The sequence below is a fragment of the Equus caballus genome, chromosome 23, assembly GCF_041296265.1.
Source record: "Equus caballus isolate H_3958 breed thoroughbred chromosome 23, TB-T2T, whole genome shotgun sequence".
NCBI lineage: Eukaryota > Metazoa > Chordata > Mammalia > Perissodactyla > Equidae > Equus > Equus caballus.
Genome location: NC_091706.1, coordinates 66,783,303 through 66,804,465, shown reverse-complemented (window position 1 = coordinate 66,804,465; position 21,163 = coordinate 66,783,303). Strand labels below are relative to the sequence as shown.

The 21,163-nt window shown below is 53.2% G+C and overlaps 1 long non-coding RNA gene across 1 annotated transcript; it reads left to right on the top strand.

The window, feature by feature from the left end:
- Positions 1–7,710: 7,710 nt before the first annotated feature.
- LOC138920310 (uncharacterized) lies at positions 7,711–11,042 on the top strand. The gene is made up of 2 exons (XR_011431228.1): positions 7,711–8,907; positions 10,139–11,042. It is a non-coding gene; the product is annotated as an uncharacterized lncRNA (long non-coding RNA).
- The last annotated feature ends 10,121 nt before the right edge of the window (positions 11,043–21,163 follow it).

Genomic DNA, 21,163 nt, shown 5'->3' with positions numbered 1-21,163 from the left:
TGAGTGGTGCCATGTCCACACCCAGGATACGAACCAGTGAAACTCTGGGCCTCTGAAGCAGAGCGCACGAACTTAACCACTCAGCCACGGGGCCGGCCCCCTAGGTTTGTTTCTTTTTATGTTTCCCTGGTGCATTTGGCCCAAGGATCCCCTGGCCAAGGCTAGGTAGGACAGGAGAAGTCACCTCTGCCACCTGCCAGGGCGTGACCCAGGGAGGCCGGTCTTGTGTGGCGTCTGCAGTGGCCGAGGGACAATGGCCGGGGGACACAGGGCTGGCCTCTCAGCCCTGGCAGGAGGAGCTGCAGACAGGTGTCGGGTGGAGATGACGGGAAGCCCAGGGCTGCCTGGGCCAGGTCCCACCGTCCACTTCCCACCAGTCAGGTGGTGGTTGTGGCATTGAAGGTAAGCCCAGGAGACACTTTCCCCCAGAATGACCAAGCAGGATGAGTGTGTGGGTTGGCGGCTGCTGGCTCCTGTCTGTAACTGACGCCTGGCGTCTGGGTGAAGGATCCTCACTGGGGGGATTGCGGATGGGCTGTCCCTCCTTGTCCTTAGTGCCACGGGGCTCAGTGACCATGGAAGCCCTCCACCACACAGCGCCCACAGAGGCTTGCGAAGTGCCCTGTCAAGCACTTTCCACGCACTCCCTCGCTTAATTCTTAACCCTATGAGGAGGGCACGACCTCTCCATGTTGTCCAGTGCCGAAGGCATGGGGTGAGCCTCTGGTCCAGGATCGCAGAGGCCGGCAGGCCCCGGCCCTCAGCTGTGCGCAGGCTCCGAGCTGCCGCGTTCACGTCTCGGAATTGAGCCGCCTCGGCCAAGCCATCCTGCTGATCTGTCGTCTGGTAATTTCTGTGGGCAATTTTTTGTAACCTTATTTCATAAGTTGTTAGCAGAAAGTGTTTTCTTATTTCTGCATGGCATAATAAAAGGTTTTATGTTAGTCACTAGAATGTAGGAATCTATGTTTCTGTATAGTAGGAATTGGAACCCAAGGTTACTTTTTCCCTGAAAAAAATATATTTTGGAGAGAAATGATGTTGAAAAACTTTAAATAATTTTATCACAAGAATGTGGATACTATTTTATATTTCAAAGACACTTTGCACATTGTTAAGTTAATATTCTTTAAAAACCTAGACTTCTTCTGCCCCTAGTATACAATCTCATCCCTAGTTCTGTGCTGATTGGTTTGTCCTGTGTCACATGTTTGTAAGTGTTCAGACTGCCGAGCCTCACAATGTGGTGAGTCTTCAAATTATTTCTCCAGACATTCTTAGATAGTCTCTGTCTGCCTTTATATTGGCCACAAAACTCTCAGTTTTGGTAACTCGGTGACAGACAGTTTTTGGGGATTGCTTTGGCACACAGCATTTTGCCTAAAAGTGACATTGCGTTCTTTCTGCTTAATTTTCATGAGAGAGCACGGGACCTGGTGGTGCACTGACCTGGCAGCTGTGGCGGTGGTGACACTAAGTGTGGGCCCTTCCCATGCGTTTCTTTGTCAGCTGGCTGTCACCAGGAGGTGAGTCGGCGGCCGCTTGCCATGTAGGCACGTGCCCGCCTCCGCTTTTCTCTTCATCCCGTCATCACTTTCAGTTTGTGCTTTGGGGATTCGTGCTCTGGGAGAACAGAAGAGCCCCGAGAGCACGCCGACTGCCACAGGTCCTCTGGAGGGCCAGCACTTCAAGTGGGCCTTCACAGCCCTGTGTCGCCATGTCGGAGCCGCTGAAGCAGACTACGATGTGCTGAGGGCAGGAGGAGGAAGGCTTTCACAACCCGGTGTCAACGTCGAGAGTTATCAACAAGGGCCAGCCTGGTGGCATAGTGGTTAAGTTCGGTGCGTTGGGTTTTCAGGTTCAGCTCTTGGGTGCGGACCTACACCATTCATCAGCCATGCTGTGCTCAGCCCTATAAAGTGGAGGAAGATTGGCACAGATATTAGCTGAGGGAGAATCTTCCTCAGGCAAAAAATAAAGTTAACAACTCAAGGTTGAAATTCAGCATTCTGAATTGTTTCACATACACATTGCAAAGAGAGCTTTAAAGCTTTTCCCTTGAATTTGCCTCCTAAAGGATTTGTAAGAAATCTGGTAGCTGCTGCCACAGTGCTGTGCGTACGCTTGTGAAGGGCTGTGGGCATTCCCATTAGAAACCAAGGATAGGGGCCCTGAGGAACGGGCCTCTGTCCTGAAAGTGGTACTTGGGCAGGGACTGTGTTTGCTCCGTGCATGTCTGTTCCTCACTGGGAGTCTGGCTTTTGCTCAATGTTGCTTTGAGTTGTCCTGTAAGGCTGTGGTCAAGTGGTTTTAACCACTGGGTTTGTGTCTTAATTTACCCCAGGCCTGATTTGTCACACTAGGAAGCATCAGATTGTGGTCGTTTTCAGAACAGTCCTGCAGGGGAAGGCGGTGTGTTACGGATGGGAAAACATGTCTGCTGGGATGGAGTCTGTGGGCCAGGATCTGTTGTCATGTTCCGTGTCGTGTTGTCCACCCCCTCCCCCTCACCCCCACTCGAGTGCCTGTCTGAGCAGCTCGCAGGGAGGAGCGCATCCTTGCGCAGGAAACTGCATTCATCACCAAATGTCCCTTTGTTTAAGTCACACACATTTGTAAGAAACACAGAAATGCCTCAGCCATTGCCACTGGCCCTTTTTTTTTAACTTGGCAATTGTATTTCTAACCAGGGTTGGGCCGTGATGAACATGCAGGTGGCAGCCCACTGGGAGTGTTTCGTGGTATTGCTGTGCGCAGTGTGTATCAGTCAGCTCCGGCTGCTGTGACAAATGCCACTGGCTGGGCAGCTTGAGTAACAGAATTTATTCTCTCTGTTTGGAGGCTGAAAATTCCAGGTCGAGGCTGGTTTCTCGCCTGGGCTCGTAGGCGCTCGTCCCATCCCTGTGTCCTCACACGGTTGTCCCTCTGTGTGTGTGTGTGTCCTGATCTTATGAGGTCACCAGTCACATCAGATCGGGGCCCACCCATATGACCTCATTTTAACTTAATTACCTCTTCAAAGGCCCCATCTCCACATAAAGTCACATTGTGAGGTACCAGGGGTTAGGGCTCCAACAGATGAATTTGGGGAATACAGTTCAGCCCACAGCACCATATTAGAATTTATTTGGCCTTTCTTACTGTTAACCTGTAAGTGGGAAAGCAGTCTTGTTGGCATTATTCTTGACAAACTAATTATTTTTAAAAGGATGCTAATGCTCTGTTTGCTATAAAAGGAGTGGATAGATCCAGTGTAGGAAGAGAGCCTGGGAAGGTGAGCGGATTGCTGGTTCTTGATCTCCTTGCCCACTGCCTCTCGCTGCTCTCTCGGGTTGTTGACGGAACACTCTCACTTGTTCTCCTTGTCTGTGAGTGGCGAGACTCTGCCCTGCTCTCTCAGAAGATGCCTGTGCATCTCCAGGGAGATGTGGACCTGGGCCTGACACAGGGACGTGTCACCTTCGTGCTGGCATTTCACAGGGCCTTGTGCCGGCGGCAGCTTCGTCATTTCAGGCTGTGACACATTTGCTTTGGATTTCTGAGATCGCACTCGGAGTTCCACCTTGTTGGTTTCACTGTCAGGACGTCAGTCAGGATGGTTTCCGTTTCAGTGTTTTCTGGAACGCTGGCATCTCGCAGCGCATGCCGACGTTTGTGCAGGAGGTGCTGTTGAAGGTTCGTGGGAGCTTCCACCGCTTGTTTTTTTAAGATTTTATTTTTCCTTTTTCTCTTCAAAGCCCCCCCCGGTACATAGTTGTATATTTTAGTTGTGGGTCCTTCCAGTTGTGGCATGTGGGACGCCACCTCAGCATTGCCTGATGAGCAGTGCCATGTCCGCGCCCAGGATCCAAACCAGTGAAATCCTGGGCCGCCAAAGCAGAGCGCACGAACTTAACCACTCGGCCACGGGGCCCGCCCTCACCTCCCTGTTGTTAAATTTCCGGTATGGATTTTTAACATTGGTCCCCACAGTCTTTGTTTCTGAGGGAAGCAAGCTGCTTTATTTAAACTGCCACAGAATCTCATTCTAGTTTAACGTGTGCTCCAAGGAAGTAACCGTCCAGATGGCCAGAGAACGGTGACCGAGGCGGGTGCACACATGTACCATCGCCATGTTGTTCCAGAGGGCGCCCGGCAGAGCGGAGGGCTGGGTGCCGAGGCGCCTTCTGTCCTCCTGAGAAGGCATGATGGCGGGCTGCCTTCCTCGGAGCAGGTGATGGGCTTGGGACATGCTAGGCCCACCTGGAAACTGCGGCTGGCCTCATTAAGCTTGAGTGAGGGTTCAGATGCGAGTGTCTTCCAGGTCTTTGTTGTAGTTTATGAACCAGTCAGTTCTAACCGAACTCAGCTTGAATGCTGTTGAGATAGTAGCACAAATGTATGTTTTCTTCTAGTAGATTTTGTAAATGTGGGTATATACAATAATTCATAAGGCACCTGAAATCTTTTATGGGACAAAATTGGTATAAATAGTTGTTTTGTCGTTGAAAGTTCTTTGTCCTATAATTGTGAATTTTGAAGCTGTTCCGTAGAAGACTGCTCTTCGTTCCCAGGTCACTGTAGATCCGTCTGGTGTACCGCCACCTCAGAGAGATGGTTAACTAAGGTGGGTCCCAAAGCTTGCGGTCATCGTTAGATGATTCCAGCTTGCCACTAGGTGAAGTTATAAGACGGTTATGACGTGGGGAGTTGGGGGTGCTGGGGCAGGCTTCACAAGGCCTGATAGAACTAGCCTGGGCACGTGTTTCGGAGGCTGGTCTCTGTTCTCTATTTTAAAACTGTCTCTGTGCCTCAGTTTCTTTCCTTGCATGATTTTTTTTTAAACATCTGCAAACTCCTAATTTGTTTATCCAGAATAATACCTGTTTAAAGAAAATTCCTGTTTCTTTACAGCACTTAGGAAAGAGTAACTTGTTTTTGCAAAAATGTCCCTGAGAATTACTCTCAATAAGTGATGGCCATATTGCATATAAAACTAGAAGATGATTTGGAAGGCCAGCCAGCTTGTGTTTCTCCTGAATATTCCTGTGTCACAGGCTTTCCTCTGCTCCCCTGGGTCAGCGAGGGGCCTGATCCCAGCAGTGACATCTGGGCTTTGGATGGTTACCGTGGAGCTGGTGATGGCATTTGTTGCTAACCAGTGTCCTGCCCGCTGAGCCACGCTCCATGGAGGAGCTCGTGACTGCCGTTTAGGCGTTTTAATTCTCCATAAATCAGAGAGCAGTGTGGTGTTGCTTTGAGAAAGACAGCACAGAAAGTGTGGTACAAACTGCAGCTTTTCTCAGTTTACTGTCATCGTTCTCCCAGCTGACCGTTAGCTGACATCTGGGAACCCGCCAGGCTCTTCCACTTAGCATCCTGCGGGGGCGGCTTCCTGTGGGCAGCGGTGCAGACGCGTCGGATCAGCTGGGCTGTGCCCAGGACCTCGCCGGCTCAGCGTTACACCTGCTGCCTCTCAGCTTGGACGTGCGCACTATCCTGTAGTGTCATCATGAGTGGCAAGGTGGCCTTTCAAGTTGTTTCCTTATCATCAGGGAAATCCAAAGCCTTTTTCCTAGTTCTCTGTCTTTATAATTTAAGGTTTCCTAAAGTTTTGTCACGTGTTTTCCTAACCTTTAAAGACAGCTCTGCTTACAGTGTCGGGCTGGAACATGGGGCGAGGTGCTGGGTGTGGTTTTGGGTGAACACCCATCATAGCGGGAGCCGGGTGAGTTACCTGATAGCCAAGGCTCTGTTCCTCACCGCTGCCTCCTCTGAAGAGAGACCAGCTTTACCTTTCTCATGGGTATTACAGGGTTTAGTGGATTTCAAAAAAGTTTAAGGATTTTTGGAAAGAAATTATTAAAATGGGACTTTTGTAAACCAAAGCATTTTAATGTTTTCCTTACACTGTGGAAAGAATCTTACATTTGACTGAAAAGTAAGTTAGAAATTTTTCAAAATTGATTTGAGAGGCCTTTGTAATCAACCAGTTTATTCTGAGGTTAATTGTTAATTTTTCTAAGAAAATGAAGTTCCTTTTTATAACTAACTGTATTACCAAAATTCCTTTCTATTTTGTGAAAACTGTAGTGTTTATGAATTTAAATTGTCATCATACCTTTGTTAAGGATCCTTATTAAGGATCATGTTAGTATAATTTTGTGCTTGATTTATTTACTTTGCATGATCTTTAAAAGGAAGATTTTAAGAATCTTGTGTCATGAATTTTTTCAGATGGTTACGTACTAGTTCACTGGGAAACGCAGACTAGGGTATCCTTTGAGAAAGTTCTGGGTTTGAGTGGCTTTGAGAGGAAAATCTCCAGCAGGGGATGAAAGCACCTAATTGAAGAACGGAGTCCGTGGTCCATGCAGCGCCTGGGGCACCTTGAGGCATCAGGAGAAGCGCTCTGCGCAGACTCCTCGCAGGTGCCCCCGTGTCCCTCTGTGGCTCTCTGCATTGCACTGTCCTCAGCCTCAGAGTGCCTGCAGGATGTCCGTGAAGCTGAGCCCTGACCCAGGTGGAGTCAGGAGGCACCCCCAGCTGCACTGGCCGCCTCCACCAGGGGCTCTCTTACTGCACAGCATGTCCATAACTCTGTGATTGGTGTCACAGGCCAGCTGAGAGCTGGTGCTGTCACCTGTTAACAGCCTCTGTGAAGTCTGGGGAGCAGGCAGGCCTGGTGGCCAATGGCAAGTGTGGTCCCCGGTGAAATGATGGTGTCCTGTCAGCCGAATGCTGAGCCCACACTCCAACTTGAGAACTGCCCCCGAGGCCCCTGCTGCCCAGCTCCCCTCAGGCTGCTTCCTGAAAGGGGAGAGTGTGCAGCGGAAGAACGCTGTTCCTGTCGTGCATGCTTAGGAGGCCCACAAAGAGAAGGGCATCGCAGACAGAAGACCAAATCGGAATCCCAGGTAACCCTGCGGGTCGTGCCTCAGGCTCGGCCCTGCCTGGCTTGGCGATTGTAGGGTTTTCCCTGGAGTCAGGAGCACTTCCCTCGTTTAACATGGAATTCCTTCTCTGAGTGATACCCAGGAGGCGGCAGGGTCTGCTTCCGCTCCTCCCTTATCACTGCACATTGGTGACCGGGGCTTGCAGGGGACAGTGCAGTGACCAGCCCAGCAGCCGGTGGCCGAGCAGGCACCAGGTGACGTGATGACTCGTTGCTGACATGCCGTTTTCTCTTGCACAGGTTCGCCCCAGTCTTTTCATACCTTTCTGTCCCTTTCCTGTCAACAGTTAACACGCTTTGTGAAAAGGAGACTGAAAATGGTCTCTGATGAGCCCAAATAAGCCCTTCTGGAAAATGCAGTTGCTACAGGTGGCTTTTTGTATGCGTTTTCCTCAGTGTCTGACCTTGTGCTTGTAGCTCACCATTACATTACATCATCTGGGGTAGAAGGGAATTAAAGAGCCAAGAAATAGGAATCTCTTGCACCTTAATTTTGTTAATCGTCAGGAATGGGTGGTCCTTAGGGATGAGCGGTAAGAACGAGAAATCGTGCTGCACATCCACCTCAGGCTGCTGTCTCTCCTGCTGGTGAGACTCAGCCACGTGGTCGTCTGGGTAGGTGTTCGGAGTCCAGGCTCTGTGCAGACTGAACTGGGCCAGGGGCTGTGGTCTCCGGTCACCCCTCCCCTCCCTGGGTGATGCGTGCTCGCTCGAGGGAGACTCCCGCCTGGGATCTGGGGCAGCGAGACGTCGGGAGCTTGTGTATTTGTGAGGCTGTATCGGGGTGCTTCTAATGCCCATGACCTGAATCTTCCTCTGTATTAAACCTTTAGGTTATGTTTTATATCAGCGTGAGCATCTTATTCTTGAAGACTTTGGAACCGATGAAACAATCATAGGTGTTGCCCTGGGAGTTCTGCGCATCTGTTTCCAGGTTGCTCGCATCGTCGGTACATGGCTTTGCTGTGTCCCTCGTCCGTGAGCCAGCCTGCTAGTTCCTCCTCTGATCTCAGCCTGGTGACGCTTGCCGGCTCTTGGCCATAAGTGACTTCCTGATAGAAAAGGACCCTCAGGCTTCAGTATCCAGCGGAGTTGGCAGCTCTGTCAGAAACGGAACTGAGGTCACTTTGAGACTACCTGCATTCTCTTCCTGGAAGGACACCCGGCAATAGGTGTGAAACAAAACAAGAAGCAGCCTGCAGGACAGGAAGTCGCTGCACCAGAATGGTTTTCGCCTGCAGGATGTGCTCTTCCTCTCTCATGTCAGTTTTGGGAAATGGATTGATTCATTTTATAACTTTGGAAGATACTTATTCTTTGTTACAAGAAACAACTACTTTATTATAGGAACAAAATAATAGTATTTCATAACAGTTCATTTGTCATGTACCCTTGGAGTTTCTCTCGATAACCAGCATAGCTGTGTTTCTCACAGAATTCACGTTTGTCATTAAGAGGCTGGAACTCGGTCTACACACCATCTGAATTGTGACCTGGGGGCGTGTTTGCCTGGCCTCATGCTGGCCACATCCCTGTTTCCTTTCCAGATCGCTCGCGTTAGTCTGATTACTGGGCTGTGTGCATGGACAGACAGCGCACACTGACTATGTTTGGTGTTACTTTTCAGAACCTGAGCTACAGAGCTTGAGTTGGCTAATTGATAAGCTGTGTTTTATATTACATTCCTTGTACCTTCCTGGAAAGGAATTTGACCTTTGCAAAAACTATGATAAGTGATCATTAAAGAGGTGTTTGTAAAATAAATTGAATATCACTTCCTAATAAGTGTTAATCACAACACAGTGTGTCAAAATTTATGGAATGCAGCTAAACAGTGCTTGGAGGGAAATTTATAGCGGTAAATACCTCTGTTCAGAAGATCTCAAATCAAAAGTGTAAGCATCCACCTTAGAAATCTAGAAGAAGAAGAGCAAAATAAATCCAAAGCAAACCAAAGGAAAGAAAGAATAAAGGTTAGTATGGAAGTAAGTGAAATAGGAAGCAAAAACTGAAGAAAAAGCAATAGTTGGATCTTTGAAAAGATCAAGTTTGGCAAACTTTTAGCTACACTGACCAAGAAAGAAAGAGAAGACACAAACTGCCAATATCAGGATGAGAGGAGACATTATTACCAACCTTACAGAAGTTAAAGGAATTGTAAGGAAATACTATGAGCAACTTTATGCCAACACATTGGACAATTCAGGTGAAATGGACACATTGTAGAAACACAGAAATTACCAAAACTTAGTCAAAAAGAAATGCATTTTTTTTTTGAGGAAGATTAGCCCTGAATTAACATCAGCTGCCACTCTTCCTCCTGTTTTTTTTTTTTTTTTTTTTTTGCTCAGGAAGACTGGCCCTGAGCTAACATCCGTGTGCATCTTCTGCTTCTTTTTAAATTGGGGCACCTACTACAGCATGCCTTGACGAGCGGTGTGTAGGTCTGCACCTGGGATCTGAACCCGCAAACCCCAGGCCACTGACGTGGAATGTGCAAACTTAACTGCTGTGCCACTGGGCCGGCCTCTGCAAAATTTTAATAGGCCTGTAACAAAGAAATTGGACTAGAAACTAGATTCTTCCTACAGAATAAAGCCCAGGGTCAGATGGCTTCACTGGTGAATGGTACCAAATATTTAAAGAAGAAATAATACCAGTTTTTCCCAGACTCAGGAAATAGAGGAGGAGGGAATGCTTAGCAGCTGTGCAGTGTGGTGCCCGTTACCCCACTAGCAGAGCCAGACAAACAGAAGGATGCTGCAGATCAGTATACCTCACGAATGCAGAAACAGAAATCTGCAACAGGGGCTGGCCCCATGGCATAGTGGTGAAAAGTTTGACATGCTCTGTTTCAGTGGCCTGGGGTTTGTGGGTTTGGATTCTGGGTGTGGACCTACACCATTTGTCAGCAGCCATGCTGTGGCAGCGACCCACATAGAAAATAGAGGAAGACTGGCCCAGATCTTAGCTCAGGGCCAATCTTCCTCACCAAAAAAAACCAAAACATATATATATTTTGGAGAACTTACACTCCCAGATTTCAAAACTTACTATAAATCTACACTAATCAAGATAGCATGATACTGGTATAAGGATGTGTCTAGATTGATCGATCAATTGGTCTATCTCAGTGGAACAGTTGAGTACAGTTGAGTCCTGAAGTTAACCCTTACATTCATGGTCATTTGCTTTTCTTCATAGGTACCAAGACAGTTCAGTGGAGAGAAGATTGTCCTTTTAACAAATGAGGCTGGAAGAATTGGATATCCACATGCAATAAGATGAATTTAGACCCTTCGTTATATACAAAAATTAACTCAAAATGGATCATACACCAGAATGTAAGAGCTAAAACTATAAAACTTAGAAGAAAAAATCATAGACAAGAATCTTCAGGACCCTGGGATTGGCAAACGTTTCTTATATATGATGCTAAAAGCACAATCATAGAAGAGAAAGTTGATAAGTTAGACCTCATCAAAATTAAAATCTGTGTGTGTCATAAGCCACTTCAAGGAAATGAGAAAACTAGCCACAGACTGGAGAAAATATTTGTGAATCATACTGATAAAGGATTGCTATCCAGAGTATATAAAGAATGCTTTAACAAGCAGACGACTCATGTAAAAAATGTGCAAAGGACTTGAATAGACATTTCTCTAAAGAAGACAGACAAGTGGCCAATTGACACATGAAAACTTGCTCCCCATCCTCTGGAAGTTAAAGGGAAACGTCACTTAAAGTGGAGTCGGGAGGCCAGAAGGGGGAGCTCCCACTCAGTACCACTCAAGGTCAGTTACAGGAAAGACGGTCAGTTACGGGTCACAACAGAAAGAAATGTCCATTACAGGAAGAAATGTCTGGTGCATCCCAAACAGAAATCGACAACCCCAGCAACTCAGCCAACGAGAAGCCGCCGTTACCCTGAGCTCTCGCTTTCCTCCAATGGACTTTGATGCGAAAGCGCCGCTCCCAGCTTCCTCCTTTTTCTCGATAAAATAGCGTTCCTCTCCCTTGTTGGGTTTGCCTGTGGTCCACCACAGTGTACACATCCTCAGTTACAATTCTTTGGCTATTCCTGAATAAACTTGTTTTGCTGGTAAAATAACTGTCTGTTTTATTTGTAAGGTTGACAATCCTTAGTCATTAGGGAAATGAAAATTAAAATTGAGATGCCACTTCCCACCCCCTAGAAGGACTGGGAGCCAAGGAGGGGTGATGACGGACGTTGGTGAGGATGTGAAGAGACTGGAGCTGCCCCTTTGGGTAACAGTGTAGCAGTTTCTTAAAAGGTTGAAGTATAAACTTGCCATGTGACCCAGGTTCCTAAGAATAAACACTGAAGAATTGAAAAGATATGTCTGCAGAAAACTTGTAAACTGGTGCTTGTCCCATTATTCACAATAGCCCCAGCGCCTGTCAGCCGGCGAGTGGATGAACACACCGTGGTACGTGCACACACTGCAACACTGCAGAGGGCGCAAGGCCTGAGCTGGTCCACGCTCCAAGAGAGCCTCAGAGACACGCGACGTGCAACGCGCCGGATGGAAGAGACCACGTGCTGTGTGACCCCGTTGATGTGAGAAGTCCTGAGAGGCAGGCCAGGGAGAGAAAGTTCATTACTGGTTTTGGGGGTGGGGGGCTGGGGCTGGGAATGGAGACCAGCTGCCGGAGGACACTTGGGGTGTTTCTGAGTGAGGTAAATGGTCAAAATTAGATGATGGTGATGGTGGTACAACTCTGAACTTAGTAAAACGAATGCTTCTCTTAAAATCGGTTTTCTGATAGTATGTAAGTATACCCCAGGAGAGCTGTTAGCAGCCCCCTGAGGTGAGACCGGAACTCTCGAGGAGGACAGGTGGGACAGGGTTTCTGGTTCTAGATTTGGGCTGGGCCCCAAGAGTCTGTTTCCGACAGCCCCCTGGGCGGGTGGGGGCCGTGGCCTGCACTGCCAGGTAGTGTGTTGATGTGCCCTGGGAGGAGGCGGGTGGCTGGGGGTTGTGACCTCCACCAGCAGGTCCGTCCTTGTGCTGTGGTCCACTGCTGGGGTGTAGTGTTGGGCTAAAGTAATGAAAAACTAGTTTCTCAGGAAAATAAGTGGTGGGAACCAGAAGGTTGTAAGGAGGAGAGTGTCAGAGTGGAGCGGATCCCCGTGGAGAGGCAGAGCGGAGGCTGCAGCACATGAGGAGCTGGGCGGACACGTGTGGCCTGCGTGGGGCCCGAGGGCGCCCGTGGCGCTGCTGTTGCTGGGCCAGTCCGAGCTGAGAGGCCTGCGGGTTGACCAGAAGCTCAAGGGAGCCCCTTCGCCCGGGCAGCCCCTTCTGACGCTGCCCGTCTGTGATTCTGCGGCCACCAAGAGGGGCTCAGGAAGAGGGCCAGCCTGTGGGAAAGCAGCGCCGGGAGAGGCCAGCAGCCCCGGAAGGGAGTGAAAAGCCAGAAACGGGAAGAACAGCACAGCAGCAGCCGGGTGTGAGACCTCGTGCACTCCACTCTCCCTCCCGAAAGCTCCTTCCCCGTGCCGTCTGCTTGGCCTTGGCTGGGAGTCCAGCGTGAGCTCGGCCGGCCGCGCGCCTCATGGGGGTGGACACGTCGGGGTTGGACCCGGGTCACCCAGGCTGGGCCGAGAGCTCTTCTTGCCCCTCTCGGGGGTCTCACCACGACCTCCCTCCCTCCGGACGCAGCCCACTGCAGTGAGGAGTCTTCGAGAGTGCACCTCGGCTGGCACGCTCCCCTGTGCGGTGCACGCCCGAGTATCAGCCGCCCCGCGTGCACGGGGCTGTGGAAGCCGCCTCGGTGGGGGCGGTGTTGGCACACACAGGTGGCCGCGTGAGGGGCCAGGGCAGCGCTCGACGTGGGTGCACGTGTCGTCCCGTGGGGTTTTGTGAAAGCAGTTTGAGAATAAATGGGTACGGAGGCAGTCCTACAAGGCGGCCCACCTCCAGGACCAGTTCGTGTGGGAGAGTGTGGGAGGCCCGCGCGGCTGGCGGGCGGTGTCCCTGCCACAGGAGGAGGGGAGGCCCGGCACCGTCCCTCCTGGCTGCCTCCTTCCCGGGCGAAGGTGGACACACTGAGGGGGCGTGCGGACAAAGTCTCTGCTCCTCGTGCTGAGGCCCCCTTCTTGAGGGTCCTAGATAAACACTTCAGGGGGAAGATGGCCTGAGGGCCGAGTGACAGGCCGGAGGGCTGCGCAGGCACGGGCTGGCGAGGGGTGGCCTGGAGCTATGGGGTGGGAGTCCTCGGTTCCCGACGTCCACTCCTGACAGAGGCCATGCTGGGTACATTGCATTAGCTTTGCTGCAGTTTTGCACCTAATGACTTCCACCTGTGTGCTGACCTTCGCGGTCTCTTTGCATCAGGTGCCAGTTGTGCAGTGGAGGGTGTTCTCGCTCCAGGTCATGACTTGGAACGCTTGCCCCATTGGGGGTTTTGCATGTTCTTTGCGAGGTGCCCCAGCTGCTACTGTTTCTGTGGACTGAACGTCGTTTGCACCAGTTAGCAGTCAGTCAGCACCACTCCAGCCTCGACCTTTCCGGCAGTGACCACCGGTGCCCCGGGTCCTCCTGGGCTGGGGCATGCTGGCTCCTCGGACATCCAGGCGGGAAGGGTGGTAGGATCTGACATGAAGGGAAGAGGTGCGCCCGGACTCTGGTGGGGCTTGCTTTCCGTTCTCACATGGCCACGTCTATTGGGGAGGGCAGCTCGAGGTCACGCCAGCCCCACGTTCTGCCCTGAGAGCTGTGTGTCCCTGAGGCCTGGGCACGCATTCAAAAACCCGCAGTGTTCCATGAAAATGCACGCTCTGGAAGGAGTGCCTGCAGTGTTCCGTGAAAATGCACGCTCTGGAAGGAGTGCCTGAAGTGTAATGAAGATGAGCATTCATGCTTGGGGCTACTTACCTTCCCTGCACAGCGTGAGCGCAGAAGATCTGAGGCTGGAGGTGGGGGAGCTGTGGCGTTGTGGTTAAGTTCAGTGCGCTCTGCTTCGGGGCCTGGGTTCATGACTTTAGGTCCCGGGCACAGACCTACTCCACTCATCAGCCGTGCTGTGGTGGCGTCCCATGTGCAAAATAGAGGATTGGCACAGATGTTAGCTCAGGGTGAATCTTTCTCAGCAAAAAAAGAAAAGATCTGAGACTAAAGGAGAAGGCAGCCGAGACAACAGCTACCTCTGTGCTCAGGGCGGGCACAGCCTTGGCATCTGTGTTTCTTTATGCCCCGTGTCTCAGAATCCTCGGGCAACAGCCATTGCAAACCTGCTTTGATTTATTTCATATCTCCATCGACGTACTAGTCTCTGAATATCAATGATGTTCTTGTCTAAATTTGTGGAAAAGAATAAAGCCAAATGTCTGTCTTAGGTAATACATCGAAGTATTTATTTTGGAGAAACTGTGGTCACAGCAAGAATGAATTAGTGGATAAATAACGCTGCTCCTGTCCTGCTCAGCCCTGGGGCCCATGACCGTGGGGGCTGGGGCAGTCTCCTCTGAAAGTGGGTTCCCTCCCAGCGACTTTGGGAGAAGTTTGAGATTGCCTTTTAAGATCTGTCTTTGGTAACCCATCCTGAAGAAGTCCTTCAAGATGGCTGCTTGCTGGTTGCCATTAGGGAATGGGGTTGACCAGCACTTGTTGGGGTCAAGTCACTCAAGAGGAAAGGTGGTTGGACCCGGGGAGGCCTGGTGGGAGACGTCTCAGCACGGGCTGCAGGCTGGGAGCTGGCCCTCAGGCGTCCCGCACCACCTCTGCTGTCGGCTGCCAGCTGGAGGATGAGGGACGCGCCAGCCTGGACCTGATGGGGGTCAGGCAGCCGTGGCTGTGGACTCGGAAGAACCCCAGACGGAGAGAAGTTCAGTGCAGGACAGGCCGCGAGAGCGCTGCAGGCGAGCCCACCTCGGCCCTCGACCGAGCAGACGTGCTCCTGACAGCCGGCAGGATGAGGACTCCGCGGAGACGCGCGCGTGCCTGGCGAAGGCACCCGGCGGAAAGGAGAGGCCGTGCTGCTGCAGACGGTCTCCCCCAGTTCACATTGACTCCCCACGCCCGGGGTGGGGTGCTAGGAGGCGGGGCCTTTGGCAGGTGAGGTGTGGATCCCCCTGAGGGCATCAGTGTCCTTGTAAGAGAGACCGCAGAGAGCTCCTCACCCTTCCCATGGTGTCAGCACATGGTGAGGAGGTGCCCTCTGAGGACCAGAAAGGGGGTCCTTGCCAGCCTGCTGCCACCTTGACCTTGAGCTCCTGCCTCCAGAGCTGTTGCTCCCAGTTTGTCAGCCCACCACTTCTGTGTAACACATGGCAGCCGCTCAGATTTGTGGATGACGGGACACGGCGTGTGCGTGCTGGGGCGTTGGTGGTTGTGTGTGTGTGTGATATATAAGATACAAAATCCTTACCATGGCCGCCTCCTGAAAACTGGGCGTCATCATCACTCCCGTTGGACAGACGGCCGTGTGTGGGTCGGGAGGACAGACGAGCTTGTGATGGTCGTCCACAGGGCTAGTGGGGGACCCTTCTGCAGTACGGAGGTGTTCTCTGTACAGCCCGGCGCGGTGTCCCACGCGGGCGTCTCAACATGAAGCCGTCCCCAGGCGCCCCTGGAGAAGAGTGCTGCAGCCCGGCCACTGCGGGCAGCCCACGCCCAGTGCTGCCCGTCTGCTGGGGACGTGGGGGACAGCAGCCGAGACAGCCAGGGTAGGAGGTGTGCGCTCCCTCTTGGGTCCCTTGTGTCCTCTCGCCTGGGACCCTGGGGACAGACCTGGCCTCTGGTTCATTGTCCTGCCCTGAGGTTGCTCCCCAGAGAAGCTTCTGGCATCTCACCAATCAAGGAAGAGCCTGTGGGACTCGGGAGGGCTCAGGGGAGATGGAGCGATGCTGCAGGCTGAGGCGCCGCCGCCAGGAGGGGGGGCCGCAAGGGGAGGAGGCCGCCACGCACGTCCGGGGGCCCCGACGGGAGCCGCTACCCTGGCCGTTGCTGGGGCAGAGTCCGTGTCGGGGGCTCCGGCTGCAGGCCCCAACGCTTTCCTCCCTGGGAGCGGGTCCCGACAGCACAGGAGAGGGGACTGCAGGCCCTTGCGGAGGACTCGCCATGACTGTCCTCGCGGGGGCACCCTTCTCGCTGGCCCTGCAGCGGCTCTCATGGGGCTGAGCCCCTGGCTGGCGAGGTCCAGGGCCCGCTCTGCTTTGCTTCCAAGGCTCCATTTCAGGCCCCAGGCTGGCTCTGAACAGGAGGCTGCAGCCCGTCCTCCTGAAGCTCACAGCCCGCAGAGGACAGGCCCAGATGGCTAGCTCTGCTGACCATCCTGCGATGTTAAATGGTTATATGTGACGTAGAAGATGGGTCACACCTGTCCTTATGCTAATGGGCTACAAGTGTGAAACATGGTCAACACAAGCAGTACCCTGTGTCCATGGAGCTAACCTGGCCTGATGGAGACCTGGGGCTGAAGGTGGACTTGCTGCAACACGGCATTTAATCAGAGGCCTGAGGGAGAGTAGGCGTAAGTGAGCTGAAGAGGGATAGCAGAAACAGCACGTGCAAAGGCCCTGGGGGGAGAAAGCGCATGGCTTATGTTAGAGAAACTGGAGGGGCCAGATGGGCAGGACGGGCCAGAGAGATGCCAGAGGGAGCCACACCTGCTTGTGTCCTGCATCCTCTCTCTGACACACACACACCACACTTTGTACTCCTCTGTGTTGATTCTCTGTGATGTCAGCTCCTGTCGCATCCGTGATCCATCCAAGTCCTCTGTGCATTTGGTGACTTCACTCACGGGCAGCACTAGAGTTTCCCTTTGTAGTTAGTAATGAGGTCTCGGGCTGCCCCTTTGCTGCTTCTGAGAAGCGTGGCCCCAGCTGACAGACCTGCTTGAGGCCTGCTCCTCTCTGGTGGGGGAGACCTGTGTGTGTGGACCCTCTGTGAGCAGTGACTGCTGAGGATTACTGGTTCCGTGCTGGCAAAGCCACCGGTGAGCAGTGTGGGGTGCAGGGAAGGTGGACCGGGCCCCCCATGGGGGTCACCGGGGACGGACAGCGAGCCGGCTGTCCATAGGTGCTCCCGGAGGCTCGTGGGCCTGTGCTGGGAGTCTGCGGGGGGCGGCCGTGAGCACCAGGAGCAACGGGCACAGCCAGTGCAGGACGGAGTCCCCACTGCTCGTCCTCAGCAGCCAGCTCTCGGTGTCCTGACGGGGGACTCGCGCTGCATCCCGCCTCCACATGGACTGAGCTCCCCCAGCACCAGCTGTCCCTCGGACTGGCAGCCGGCCGTCGGATCTCCACCTTTAAGATGGGCAATTACCCCTCCGGGGCCACTTGAAGGAGCTGCCACAGGCCGCTGCGGGAGGGCGTGAACCCTGCAGCTCGAGCCCAGGAGGGGAGCAAGTGTGACGGGTCTTAGCTCAAGCCGCCTCCTCGTGTGGCCTCGTGTGCGTCGGCCGGATCGGCACCGTGGCTAGGAAGATAACCCCTGGTACTGGTAGAAAACCGCCACGATGGTTGTCAGTAGGATGCTCTCAGTGAGGAAGGGAAGACGGGGGCTCTCACAAGATGGGATCTCGCTGTAACTGCAGGTCCGGTCACGGGGAGGGTGCCCAGGTGGAGTGCATCGGGCGCCTCTGCCGCCCTCCAGGAGGTGACTCCAGGCATCATGTCCCCTCGTGGGCCTGTCGCGAGAGCTCAGGTCTTTCTGAGGGACAGCAAGCACGTGGCGAGGGCACCATGCACAGGAGGACCTGGGGATGCCTTCTCCTCCGTCTCCCCGACCGCGGAGATGAGACACCCAGGGCTCATTCCTCCGGAACTGTGTTCCCCGCCCAGGAGCCTGAGAACCCGCTGCTGACCTGAACCCTGCGTCTGGCCAAGGAAGGTGCTCCCAGACCTGCAGACTCGGCGCACCAGGGAAGACCATGCCCGAAGGAGGCCTCTCCCGGGTGAGCATGGACGTCAAAACTAGAGCTCGGGGCAGAGAAAGGAGAAAATGGTGGGCCGAGACTCTGGCTATCCAAGTACGTAAATGTGCCAGAACAAGGATAGTGTGACGAGGAGTTTGTAATTAGCGTATTAAGTAAGGGTCCAACCGAAGAGAGATTTTCAAGTGAAAGCTCAGTAATGATGTGGACGTAGGTACTTAAACGCTTCCAGCAACAACCGAGGGTTCTGCTGGTGTTTGGAGGGAGGCAGAGGCCAGAGGCCGGGCCCTCTCCAGGTGGCGTCCATAGGGCCACCTGGGATGGGGCCAGTGCTGTGTCGTTTTTGACCCCGAGGCAGAGGAACAGCACGTCCTCTGACCTCAGGGAGGGAAGACGGCAGGATTGGAGTGGAGCGCACACCAGTGGCATCCAGCGGCAGGGCACGGTGTGAGCTGGCAGGAACAGGAGGGAAGGGCGTTCGTTTTCCTCCCGCCACTGGTCTCGGCCTTGTGCTGAGTTCTTTCCCGTCCACTAACAGCGTCTTTCTGGACAATCTCAGTTGTCACACCTCCTCGCCCAGTTCACCTCTTTAATCTCTACTGAGTCCAGTGTTCACCGCCTCCCCTCTGGAGCCTGCAGGCCGGGTGGGGAGCGAGCGTGGGCCCTCCCTCCTCTGGGCTGGGCTCCTTCAGGGACTGGGGGTGCGGGGGGGGCCTCTCTGTCTCTTCACAAGAAGCCGGCAGGGGGAGGAGGGGCCCACACCAATGATGGAGGCTTGAAAAGAACCTCTGGGGATGGACAGGGAAGTGGCGTTGTCCCCTGGAGGGACAGGAGCTCAGGTCATGGGCCGAGTGGCCCATCCTCTGGTGTTTGGGGCAGGTTGACGAGCGAGCAGGGCGGTGGCTGGCCCCCATGGATAGCAGGCTGCCCTCTTGTCGCGGTCCGCCTTCTGCTGGTGGCTCCTCGGTGGGGTGGTGGGGGGGCTGTTGGCGGAAGCAGAGTGGATCCAGCTGCGTTTGGAGCCCTGGAGGCTGCCTTCCCCGCTTACTCAGGGGCTCTCTTAGGGACGTGGGGCACATGACACCCTCTGTTAACAGGCATATTTTGGGCAAAAGGAAAACTACTCACGTTCCTCACGTTCGTGACTGACGAGTTGACAGTTTCAGGTGGGCTGTGAGAGTGAGGGGTGGGGGAGAATGAGGCGGACGGGAGAGAGGAGGGCCTGGTGTGATAAACAGCCTGCAGGTCCCCGAGGTAAGAATAAACCACAGATCTCTGATAACAAATCGGAGTGAGCTCAGTGCCCCGAGAGTTAGAACACAAAATCCAGCTATTATCATAGGCCTTTGTCAAGAGCTTCAGTAAACACACCAAAACCAAGAGACAAAGTTTCAGAACGAAGGGGGCGGTTCCACTGGCACCCCACCCTCCCTTGTGGAGTAGAAAACGTGCAGAGATGCTGGATGAAACACGATAGTTAAGAGTACACAGCTGGGTTCGTGGGAAAGGCAGCGAGATGCCCGGGGGCCAGAACGACAGACTGGAAGCCGGGCACGAGCTCAGGGACTGGACCCGGGGCTGCACAGAGACAGGCTGGAGCCCCCAGGACGGGTCAGCATTCACGGGGCAGAGCGTGGGGCCTGGGTCTGTGCAGCCTGAGAACTGGGAGGAAGACGGCTTTGCAAAGCCAAGACACCGGCTGGGTTTTTCTCTCGGCAAAAGATGAATTGAAATAACCCCATCTGCCTGCCCAGGGGTGTGTCCCCGGCCAGGCCTCTGGTGGGCGGGGAGACAGCACAGCCACGTCTGGTGCCTCCCCTGACTTGGGAGTCTGAACCTACACCAGAAGTGGGGGGAGGGTTAAGGAGAGGCTGGCGTAGGACACTGCGCATTTGGTGCACCGAGCCCAAGAGAGAGAGAGCCAGCCTCGTCCTCAACACGACGTCCACAGGACTCCCAGTGCCAATGGCCTCACCCCAAACTCGCCAGGACGTGCTCTGCCGTGGAGGAGTGTCAGGAGGTGTGAGAAAGGAGAATTTAGAAGGGGAACAGTCTGAATGAGACCCTAAACCATCATCGTCGTCGTTGCTAATATTTACATAGGGCTGGGAGGTTCCAGGCAGCGCTCCGAGCACTTTATATAAAAGCATGTTTAAGACGATCAAACAGATGGGACAAGACACCATTAGGAAGAGTGCTCAGATTGGAAGGAAAAAATAGAACTTCTGGACGTGGAAATATAGTCATTGAAATAAAAAGTCAAATGAAAGTGTTCAGTAGCAGGTCAGACGTCTGAGGAGAGATTTAATGAACTGGAAGGCGGATCTGAGAAATTTCCCAAAATGCCCCAGGGGGAGATAAACAGATGGAAATAAGAAAATAAGAGGGAATGTGGAACAAGAAGATCCAACATACATCTCATGGTGGTTTTGAAAGAAGAGGTTAGAGAACATGGGTCTGAGGTGCTATTCTCCGAGTCAATGCTGGGAATCTTCTAGAACTGGTGACAGATTAATCCTTAGGTTGATGAAGCACGATTAGACCCAAACAGCTATCCCACTGGGGATCAAAATGTCGGTTTCAAGAGAGAAGACCTTTAAAAATCTTTACTTTTTAAAAAAACTTTCCCACCCAGCTGAAATGAAAACTGTAAAGTGCTCTCAGTCATCTCTTCCGCCCCCTCTCCTCCTTCCGCCAGCTCTGAGGTTGCAGCCCCTCGTTCTCGACGAGCAGAGCCACGGAAGCTCCTGTGGAAACCCTGTTCCCCTTGGAGCCGCTCCCACTGACCACCTTTCTCACCACATTGCGCGGGTTTGAGTGTGTGCGGGGGCGGGCTGGTCGGAAAAGGGAAAGTGGGGACCTCATGAGAGGAAGAATGTCCTGCGATGCTTTCTGACAGCGGGCAGTCTGAGGTCATCCTGCCCCTCCAAGGACCATGGGACTCCCTTTTCCCACCAGACTCCGAGAAGCGCTCTCTGTGCGTGTGCAGCGATGGCGTTGGCTGCAGGGGCCGCAGAGTCAGGCCTGTTCCAACAGTGGATGGCACCCTCCCTTCTCAGTGTGCCGGGAGGAGAAGGACGAGGATGCGGGACACCTCGAGGGGCCTGGACCGCACTGTGGGCATAGAGGAGCTCCCCCTGCCCCTGCCAGGAGTCCCTGGGCCAGGAGGGCATCAGGAGGCCTCCCTCCTGGGGTGGGGGCGGCAGGAGGCCTGAGGCCGGCCTTGGGTGGGGTTACAGAGGTGTTTACCTTAAGATAGCTCGTTAAGCTGCATATTTGTTTTGTGTGGTTTCTGAATCAATCTCTCTTTTTTCTTTTTTTTAGTAA